Source organism: Uloborus diversus, chromosome 8, assembly GCF_026930045.1.
Source record: "Uloborus diversus isolate 005 chromosome 8, Udiv.v.3.1, whole genome shotgun sequence".
Lineage (NCBI taxonomy): Eukaryota > Metazoa > Arthropoda > Arachnida > Araneae > Uloboridae > Uloborus > Uloborus diversus.
The window spans coordinates 141479765-141489231 of record NC_072738.1 but is presented as its reverse complement, the minus strand read 5'-3'; the positions used below and the strand labels follow the sequence as shown (position 1 = coordinate 141489231).

The window sequence follows — 9467 nt, the reverse complement described above, 5'->3', positions numbered from 1 at the left end:
AACACGTGCTGCCATCTAAGTCATAACGGTTCAAGCAGCCTGCGGTAACAAATTGTAAAAATTTTCAAGAATAAAAAAATGTTGCTTCAATATCTTATCTTATATATTATTCCCTTCTCATTTTAAAACTTATCAGGGTGGCTAATGAAGAAAAATAGACTTACGGTCGAAAAATCAAGTTTTCGAAAACGCCCCTTGCTGTTTCAAAACCTTGATGCTGCCTGTAGTTCTTATGCATTTTTTAAAAGCAAAGTTCTAATGCAGTTTTCCATTTTTTACGTAGCTTTAGGTAAAGAAAAGAAAATAGCCTGTGTGTGTGTTCATATTTTAATAAAGCTTAAAAGCACTGGACTTAGTTGTTCGGTTAAATTGATAAGTTTTTTTCGGTAGAGCGTTCGGCTATAAACTATCTGAACTTCGGGCAAGTTTGGGCTGTCCGATATAATATCAAATTTATATTAGTATTACGCATTACATGAACTCATAACATACAAACGTAATAAAATAAATGCAGTGGGAATGCTGCTTGGTGTTTCGACTCCTTTATGCAGGCTACAGTTATCATTCGGATAAGTTGACTGTTAATCGAAGGGTGTTCTTCCCTTTTTTTTAAGCTTTGACTACATCCAGACCACTCAGCATAATGTAAGCATAAAAAAGTATTAGATTTACCTAAAGGAAATCATTTTTGTGCAGAAAAACATTTTCATTGTATGCTGAAATGTAGATGTTTCTAATAGCAGTGTTCGATCTTTTGTACAAATGAAAAAATACTACGCCAAATTAAAACTACGAGTTTCAATCAGTAAACCTTTAATTTTTTATTCGCGCCAATACGATATAAAGCATTAAAATTATTATCAACTTCATTAGCAAGAAATCATTTTCTACTCCTCTGCTTTCTGCTGAAAAAAAAATACATTTTGTCTACGTTCGAAAAATTACACTTAAAAAACGGACTCAGTTCAACTGGTTTTGGTTTTGAATTTTAAGTGTTCGATCAAAGAGAAACATGTGCGGGCATTTAAGCCGTAACGGTTAAAGCAACCTTCTATGTCAAATAGTTCAATATTCAAAGATAAAAATACTTATTTTCAATCTAATTTATTACTACTCTAGAATGTTTGTTTCAATCGCAACGTGAGATCTTCGTCATTCTTTAATCAAATTCCATGATTTGCGAATAATTTTAAATCGTATCATGCTGGTTAATGACAAAACATAGAAGCATGATCTTATTATTATTATAATTTTTTTTTTTTTGGCAAAAAGCTTTTTTGCTGTTTTTTACTACGCATTCCTTCAATGAATAGCTTTCGAAAAGGAAGGCGCAATTGCTAGGTTTGTTGGGGTGTCGTGCTGTTAATCAGAATGGCGCCAATTCGAATCCGTGCCAATAAATATCTCTTTAATGTTTCTTTTTTTCCCGTCAGATGCTCACATGGGCAGGACTGTATTTGCCACAACCTGTTTTTTTACATGCACAATTATTGCTTTTTCACGAGTCACTACTCAGCCACACTTTTAATGATATTTATGTTTGAATTGAACATATGTACGACCAAAAGGTGAACGATGATCAAATTATCACAACGTTGTATTTAACGAGGTTTTGTTACTGATGTCGTTAAATTACATGCCTTCTCTTCTGCGCTTACTTTATTTTCGGTTCTTCTTCATAATGTTCTTCCTTTGAAATTCTTAAAGAGCGAAAACCTTATGAAACGATTCGAAGCACAGTGCGGAGTTCCGCACGGGTCGACTAGTCCTTATATATTATTTCTGTAGCCTGTTTTTGGTTTCTATGCGAGATTTTGTTCAATTCTTGATCGATTTCTTTGATTTACACCTTATTTTAAAGCTTATCGTGCAGGCTACTGACGAAAAATAGACCCACGGTCTAAAAATTGTTTTTTCGGGCAAAAAAACCTGTTTTAAAGAACCAGAATGAGGTTTTCGGTTAAATTTATAACTTTAACTTGCACTGTTACCGGCAGAGCTGAATAGCTTGATCGGCAGAGCGTTCGACTGGTAAACAGTAGAATGCGTGTTCGGGCCCACGCCCGGACAATCTGCATCAAAAATTAGAAAAAATCGCGGATTACATGAACAATGAATAACAAATATGATAGAAATGCTCCTAGATGTTATGAAAACTTGATGCAATACGGAGCTAAATTGATACTAAGTGTAAGGTTTTTTTTTTTTTTTTTAAGCTTTGGCTCCGGTAAGAAAACTAAAGCATAATGTAAGCGAAAATATAAGTATCAGGTTTAAGATTTCAGACTACAATGGAATTGTTTTTTGTTCAGTAAAATATAATAAATCGTATGTTGAAATATAGATTCTTCTAATGAATTTTTGACTCTTTGTACAAATAAAAAAATTAATGCCTCAATTTAAAGGGTAATATATATATTTTTCTTCTTTTTGCAAAAAAACAAATAGCGTATCACATTTTTACTACATTTGAAAAGCTACGCTTAAAAAAGAACTTGTTCAAATTATTTTGTATTTTAACCGTACTGTTAAATGATGAACACGTGCTGCCATCTAAGCCATAACGGTTCAAATAGCCTGCGATAACAAATTGTAAAAATTTTCAAAAATAAAAACACTTCTCGGCAAGAAAAAAAATTTGAAATTAACCAGTGGGTTTTTTTTTTCCCCCCCGGTAGAGCGTTCGGCTATAAACTGTTTGAACTTCGGGCCAGTTCGGGCTATCCGAAAATAATAGCAAATTTACATTAATATTACGCATTACATGTACTCATAACATACAACAGATAACACACGTAATAAAATAAATGCAGTGGGAATGCTATTTGGTGTTTCGACTCCTTTTTTTTAAAAGCTTTGAATCCGTTCAGACCACTGAGCATAATGTAAGCATAAAAAAAAGTAGATATACTTCAAGGGAATACTTTTTGTGCAGAAAAACATTTTCATTGTATGCTGAAATGTAGATTTGTCTAATAGCAGTGTTTGAAATTTGTACAAATGAAAAAATACTACGCCAAATTAAAACTACGAGTTTCATAATCTTTAATTATTTATTCGAATACGATAGAAAACATTAAAATTATTATCAACTTCATTAATAAAAAATCATTTTCTACTCCTCTGCTTTCGGCTGAAAAAAAAAAAAAGCATTTTGTCTACGTTCGAAAAATTACACTTAAAAAACGGACTCGGTTCAACTGGTTTTGGTTTTGAATTTTAAGTGTTCGATTAAAAGAAAAACAAGAGCGGGCATTTAAGCCGTATAGGTTAAAGAAGCCTGCTATGGGAAATTGTTGAATATTCAAACATAAAAACACTTATTTTTTCAATCGAATTTATTGCTTCTCTAGAATGTTTGTTTCAATCGCTACGTGAGATCTTCCTCATTCTTTAATCTAATTCCATGTTTTACGAATAATTTTAAATCGTATCATGCTGGCTAATAACGAAACATAGACGCATGATCTTATTATATTTTTTCGGCAAAAAGCTTTTTTTACTGTGTTTTATTACGCATTCCTTCAATGAATAGCATTCGAAAAGGAAAGCACAGTTGCTAGATTTGTTGGAGCGTCGTACTGTTAATCAGAATGGCGCCAGTTCGAATCCGTGCCACTAAATATCTCTTTAATGTTTCTTTTTTTTCCGTCAGATGCTCACATGGGCAGGACTGTATTTGCCACAACCTGTTTTTTCACATGCAAAATTACTGATTTTTCACGAGTCACTCAGCCACACTTTTAATGATATTTATATTTGCATTGAAAGTACGTACAACCAAAAGGGGAGCGATGATCAAATTATCACAACGTTGTATTTAACGAGGTTTTGCTACTGGTGTCTTCAAATTACATGCCTTCTTTTGTGCGCTTACTTTTTTCGGTTTTTCTTCCTAATATTCTTTCTTTGAAATTTTTAAAGAGCGAAATGCCTTATGAAACGATTCGAAGTACAGTGCGGAGTTCCGCACGGGTCTACTAGTTTTAAACATATTTCAAAACTAGAAAGTCGCCCGTCAAGGTATGACGGGTGAAAATTGCTTCAACTCTTCTACATTTGAACGAAGCAATTGCATGTTTGGTGATATTTTGATAGTTAAAATTTTAATCCTAACTCCACTGGATTAACCATAAACTCCAGCAGGTAGCGTTCATTGTTGACCATTTTTTCGTTTCTTCATTCCCCTGAAATGAGTCTTACCAGTAAAACAGTTACTGTCTGACCATCAATTACATGGAAAGGCTAATATCCGGTTTATAGGCGGAAATGGACGTATCTAATAGTTTATAGGGGTGTTAGTTTGTTTCAGATGTGCACTTTTGCCTCTCTATTATTACCCCCAGTTTTGTAAAAATGAAAATTTGCTTACGGCAATATTTTTTTAATCTAAAGTATATTCGATCTATATTCTCCCGGCAAAAGTTGATTGATTTATTCACAACATAGTTTGGAGCTTACCATTTTGCTTTTACGTTCCTGAACGAAACGGAAATATTTTCTTTCCTATTTGTTGTTTCCATGGTAACTACTTTTATTTTCCTCTATTTTATTTTAGAGAATGCAATAAATAAATTAGACACTAGTGACACTATAAAACGCCATTACATAAACGTACATTACCAAAACATATTATCAAATTACCATGCCGTGGAACGAGTTTCATCGTTGAAACATGTGGGTTACTCGATCATCGGCTATTATTTATATGAGGATACATGAAATCAAAGAAATAATAATAATAATAAAACTTAATACAAATTAATTTGAGGTATCTAAGTAATGTTGGCAATCCCTTTCACTTCCTGCGATCACTTTCAATGTCCAATTCGATATTTTTACTTTAATCTATATTAATGCTGAAAATCCAAATTCACAGAAATATATAGATGAAAACTGCACTAATGAATACTGTCAGCTTATAATTTCAACCACCTTGTATTAGGAATACTTTCAGAAGATCTGAAATACCCAGGCATCAAAATTTATTTAAAGGTTTTCTTACAAGTCTTTTTAAATGTTCGACTTACTTTTTCTTTTCCTAAGTTGTCGTCTCCCTGGTATTAGTACAGCGAAGGGCATAATTTTTGTTTTCCCCAGCAGCAGCTCCTTGAGAAAAAAAAAAAATAATTCGATATTATTTACAATCGATAACATGGAAAGGCTAATATCCGGTTTATAGGCGGAAATGGACGTATCTATTACTTTACAGGGGAGGTAGTTTGTTCGTTACAGATGTGCGCTTTTGCCTCTTAACTATTTAGATTTAATTTTGTGCAAAAGTGCGAACTTTTGCACAAATGACAATTCGTTCACGGCAAGCATTCTTTTAAATTTAAACTATATTCGATCTATATTCTTACTACGAAAATTTTTCATAATTTTGAGCTTACCATTTTGATTTTACATTTCCTGACGAAATGAAAATATTTTCTTTTCTTTTTGTTGTTTACATAGAAACTCTGATTCCACTCTTTTCCAACTCGAAAAATGCAGTAAATTAATGAAGCACTAATGACATTATAAAACGCGTGCATCAAAACCCCATAGCTATTTTCCCTCCCTGTAGATTCACTCAGATGGAGTCGTCTTAACTTGGCCGATTGCCAAATTACATACAATGCGTAGTCAAACAGTAGTTTCCAAAGAATATAGAGCACATGTTTAAGTGAAGTTATACTAAGAACAGAGGCGGCGATTGGGGCTGAAAAGTGTGTGTGTGTGGGGGGGGGGGGGGGATAAGAAAAAAAAAACGACAACTAAAAGCCATAGGATTTTTATCGGCAGTTAAAAAAAAATGAAAGAAAAAAAAGAACAAAATGGCTGGCTTTGAGAGCATATGAGTGTAAATCTAACAGCTTAACTCACGTTTTTCTTAAGTTTTTGATGAATTATGCATACAATAATTTTCCCCGAAGAAATACTAAGACATGAATTAGACTTACATTATTTACCCCAGAGTATTCTGAGATGATAAAAACACTTGTGAATAATTTCATTAAGCAATTATGGCTTGTTTAAGTAAAACAATTGACTTACCAATATCCAAACAATGCGAACAAATAAACTGAAAAATACTGCTTACGCTAAATAATGTTACGTTAAACAGATAAAAAGGAAAACAAACAATCTTATATAGTTAAAAACTGAGCGTATGTATCTACATATGTATCTATGTATGTAGTCATCTATGTCCGAGTTACTTCTCCCAAACGACAGTGAACTGACCATCGAAACAGGTGTCGATGGATTCATAATCTTTTCGTCTTTATGTTTGGATATAAAACATAGTCCTCTCACAATAATTAGCGGAGATATTAATTAAAAACTATTAATTATGACACTTAGATTTCGACATAAAATTCCTATTTTTCGAAGGCTTTCCTCCATTCAAATTATTATTCAGTGCTTCATCTCAACTTTCCGAAACAATCCACTATAATATTAAAATCTGTTCGCGTCCGTCTGTCTGTCTGTCTGTCTGAAGATCGATCTCCTCAAGAACCGCTGCGAATCTAGAGTCGAACGAGATACCGATCAATTCCAAATTTTCCAAAGAAAACAATAGAACCAATCTCGTAATTGTACGACTTTAATTAGCGGAGATATTAATTAAAACGTTAATTAACATAACGTTATTCAGGAATTTTATTTCTTTCCTGTTGCCATTTTGCGTATGAGCAAATAAAATTCTAAAAATTGTTTTAAAAGAGATTTTTTTGGCTGCTATCCAAATCTTAAAACAACGTTTCCATCTAGAATTTCATTTCAAATTAGTTTAAAATTGGTTGCTCTATTCGGATATAGCCTTTATTTTATCGTCTGTCCTTTTCTTATTTTTTTACACTCGACGTTCTTAACTCCTTTCAGCATAGGAAAGTTGTTTCTTTAGATATGTTTATTGATTGTAGTGTAAGTTTATCGTTCACCGGTCTCATATTTTGATACATTTAGGATGTGCGACTAATTATGTTTATTTTGTTGAACTTTTTCCCGTTACATGGGTGAGTTTTCGAATTGCAATAACTTTCTTTTTCTTTCCTGTTTCTATTTTTGAAATACAGTTTGTATCGTTAAAAGAACATGTTAAATTAAGATTGTTTGGATTTCTTTAAGTGAAACAGAGTTGAACAAAAAAATTGTGTTTAAGGATTTTAACTAAAGCTAGCTTGGAATCTGATGACTTGGTATTAAATTAATGCTTATTGGTATTTATTTAGTCTTGGTGCTTTAGTTTCACATAATCAATCAAAATGCGTGTGTCATTTTATGTAAAAAGATCATCGTAATTGTACATAAATATTTCAGGTATAGTCTATCAGATTTAATTCAGTTTAAAGTGACCAGAGATTATAGTTGATAATGCATATATTTTCATCTTTTGTGCTAATTGAAAATACTCATAACTTGTATCATTGATAACTATGATTAACGTTAAAGAGAATTTTGACAAAAATATGCTCTACTGGTGTTTTACAAACCTTGCATTACGCGTATTTATTTACTCCTTAGCGCTTTAGAAACTGATGTCAGAGTAATACAAAAACATCAATTGGACATCTCTTTCATTTTTTAAGTAGCCCGTGCAACGCCGGGCACGCAGGCTAGTGCTTTTATTAAAATTTGTAAAACTTGAAAAAAGTCATAGAGAAGAAAGATCTGTTGCCAATTTTTTTCCCGAATATGAGCAAGTAAAATTCTTGCTTTTGTTTTAAAGGCCTTTCCTGTAATCAGGAGATTTAAAATATTTACTTTTTGTTTATTTTTTAGCAATCTGCAGCAAAATTTCAATGATTTTTTTTTTTTTTTTGTTCAAGCCTGAGCGCGTCAACACGCGCGCGTCACTTGACATAATTTTATATATATAGCTGCTCAAGGCCGAACTAGAGCCTGTTTTTTTCCTTTTCTTTTTTTTCTTTTCTTTCTTTCTTTTTTTTCTGCACTTTAAAACCTATGGGCCTTTTTATAGTATTATTATTTTACAAGAAAAAAAACAGTGCGCTCGTTTTTTTTTTTTTTCGCTCCCAAACCTGTGCGACATCGTTTTTTTTTTCTTTGATTGTTCCTTTTTTTTCTCCCTTAAACCTGTGCACCTTCGTTTTTTTTTTTTTTTGCCCTTTATAGCTATGCGCCTTGGCTTTCATCAAGCCCTTGATCCTGGGCACTTTTTTTTTTTCGCTCTCAATCCTGAGCGCCTTTGTTTCCCCCCCCCCTAAAGTCTGTGCACCGCCTTTTTTTTTTTTTTTTTTCACTATGGAGCCTTTTTTCTTAAAACTGTAATTTGTCCTCGAACGTATGAGCCTTCATTTTTTTTTTACACCCTCAAACCTGTGTGCCTTCGTTTTTTTTCCTCCCTCAAACCTGTGCGACTCAGTTTTTTTTTCTCTCTTTTCTCGCCCTTAATTTTTTTTTTTAATTTAATTTTTTTTTTAGCCCCTGAACGTAAACTCTTTTGGGTTTTTTTATGCACCTTCAAGCCTGTGCGATTTTTTCCCCTCCACAGACGAACCTTTTTTTTTTATTGAGCAATCACATTGCATATTGTTCTCATTTGACTGTTTTTGGCATCCTATGATTTTATTTCCCCCCAGCCATCTTTCGCGCTTTTTAGCACTCATCAGCGTGGAATAGGAATTACCTGAGCTAAAGCCGCTATATGCTGGATTCGAACAACTTCTTAAGGGAGCCAAGAAAGCCCGCTTGCACCTCAGGTAATTCCTATTCCGGGCTGATGACTGCTAAAAAGCACGAAACTGCATCCCTCGGATGGAATAACTGAGCTGGCGGTAACTGTTGGGAAAATTAAAGTATTTGCTGGATCCATGTTTTTTTTTTTTTTTGCTTATTCTATCAATTTCAGTGATTAAAAGTAGTACTTTTGACTGAAGGAAACAATCCCATTTTGAAACTCGCCGTGGGGTCAAACAGTTAAAAATGGGGACGTTTGACTACCTTACATAATTCCTCCATCTTCCATGTATATCAAAAGGTTTTTAAAACGGATTGGCAACAGTGAATATTTATTTACTTTTTGCCAGGGGAAGTTGTAGTAGTTGAATGTAGAAGGTTAGCGGCAAAGATGCTTACGTAAAGTATATCTTTGGATTTTATTTATTAGTTAATGTTTCGAAATCCCTTGTATTTTTAACTATTGCAATTTTTTCAGTGAAGGGATTAGCAACTGGTGGTACGCGTACCCGTGGTTACGAAAAACTCTAAGAAGTACGCAATTAACTACAAAAAAAGAGGACTAACTTACATTGATAATTTAGTCGCTATTAAGGTTTGAGTAATATCGTTCGATCCTTCATTAAAGCAAAATCTTTGAAATACTTTTTAAATTGATTTCTGAGTCGGTATTGGAATAGAACTAACAGACATTATACTGTGGGGCCACCTTCTGGGGTGTGAGACTATTTACAGGAGCGAAAAAAAGTTTTTGAGTGTACCTTACCTGAAGAGAGATC

At 33.3% G+C, this 9467-nt stretch overlaps 1 long non-coding RNA gene across 1 annotated transcript in view; it reads left to right on the top strand.

Annotated features, from left to right (window-relative positions):
• The first annotated feature begins 9026 nt into the window (after nt 1-9026).
• Nucleotides 9027-9467, top strand: part of LOC129227518 (uncharacterized) — a 13055-nt gene continuing 12614 nt past the window's right edge. The window contains exon 1 of the long non-coding RNA XR_008580844.1: nt 9027-9087. This is a non-coding gene — a long non-coding RNA (uncharacterized LOC129227518). The remainder of the gene's footprint in view (nt 9088-9467) is intronic.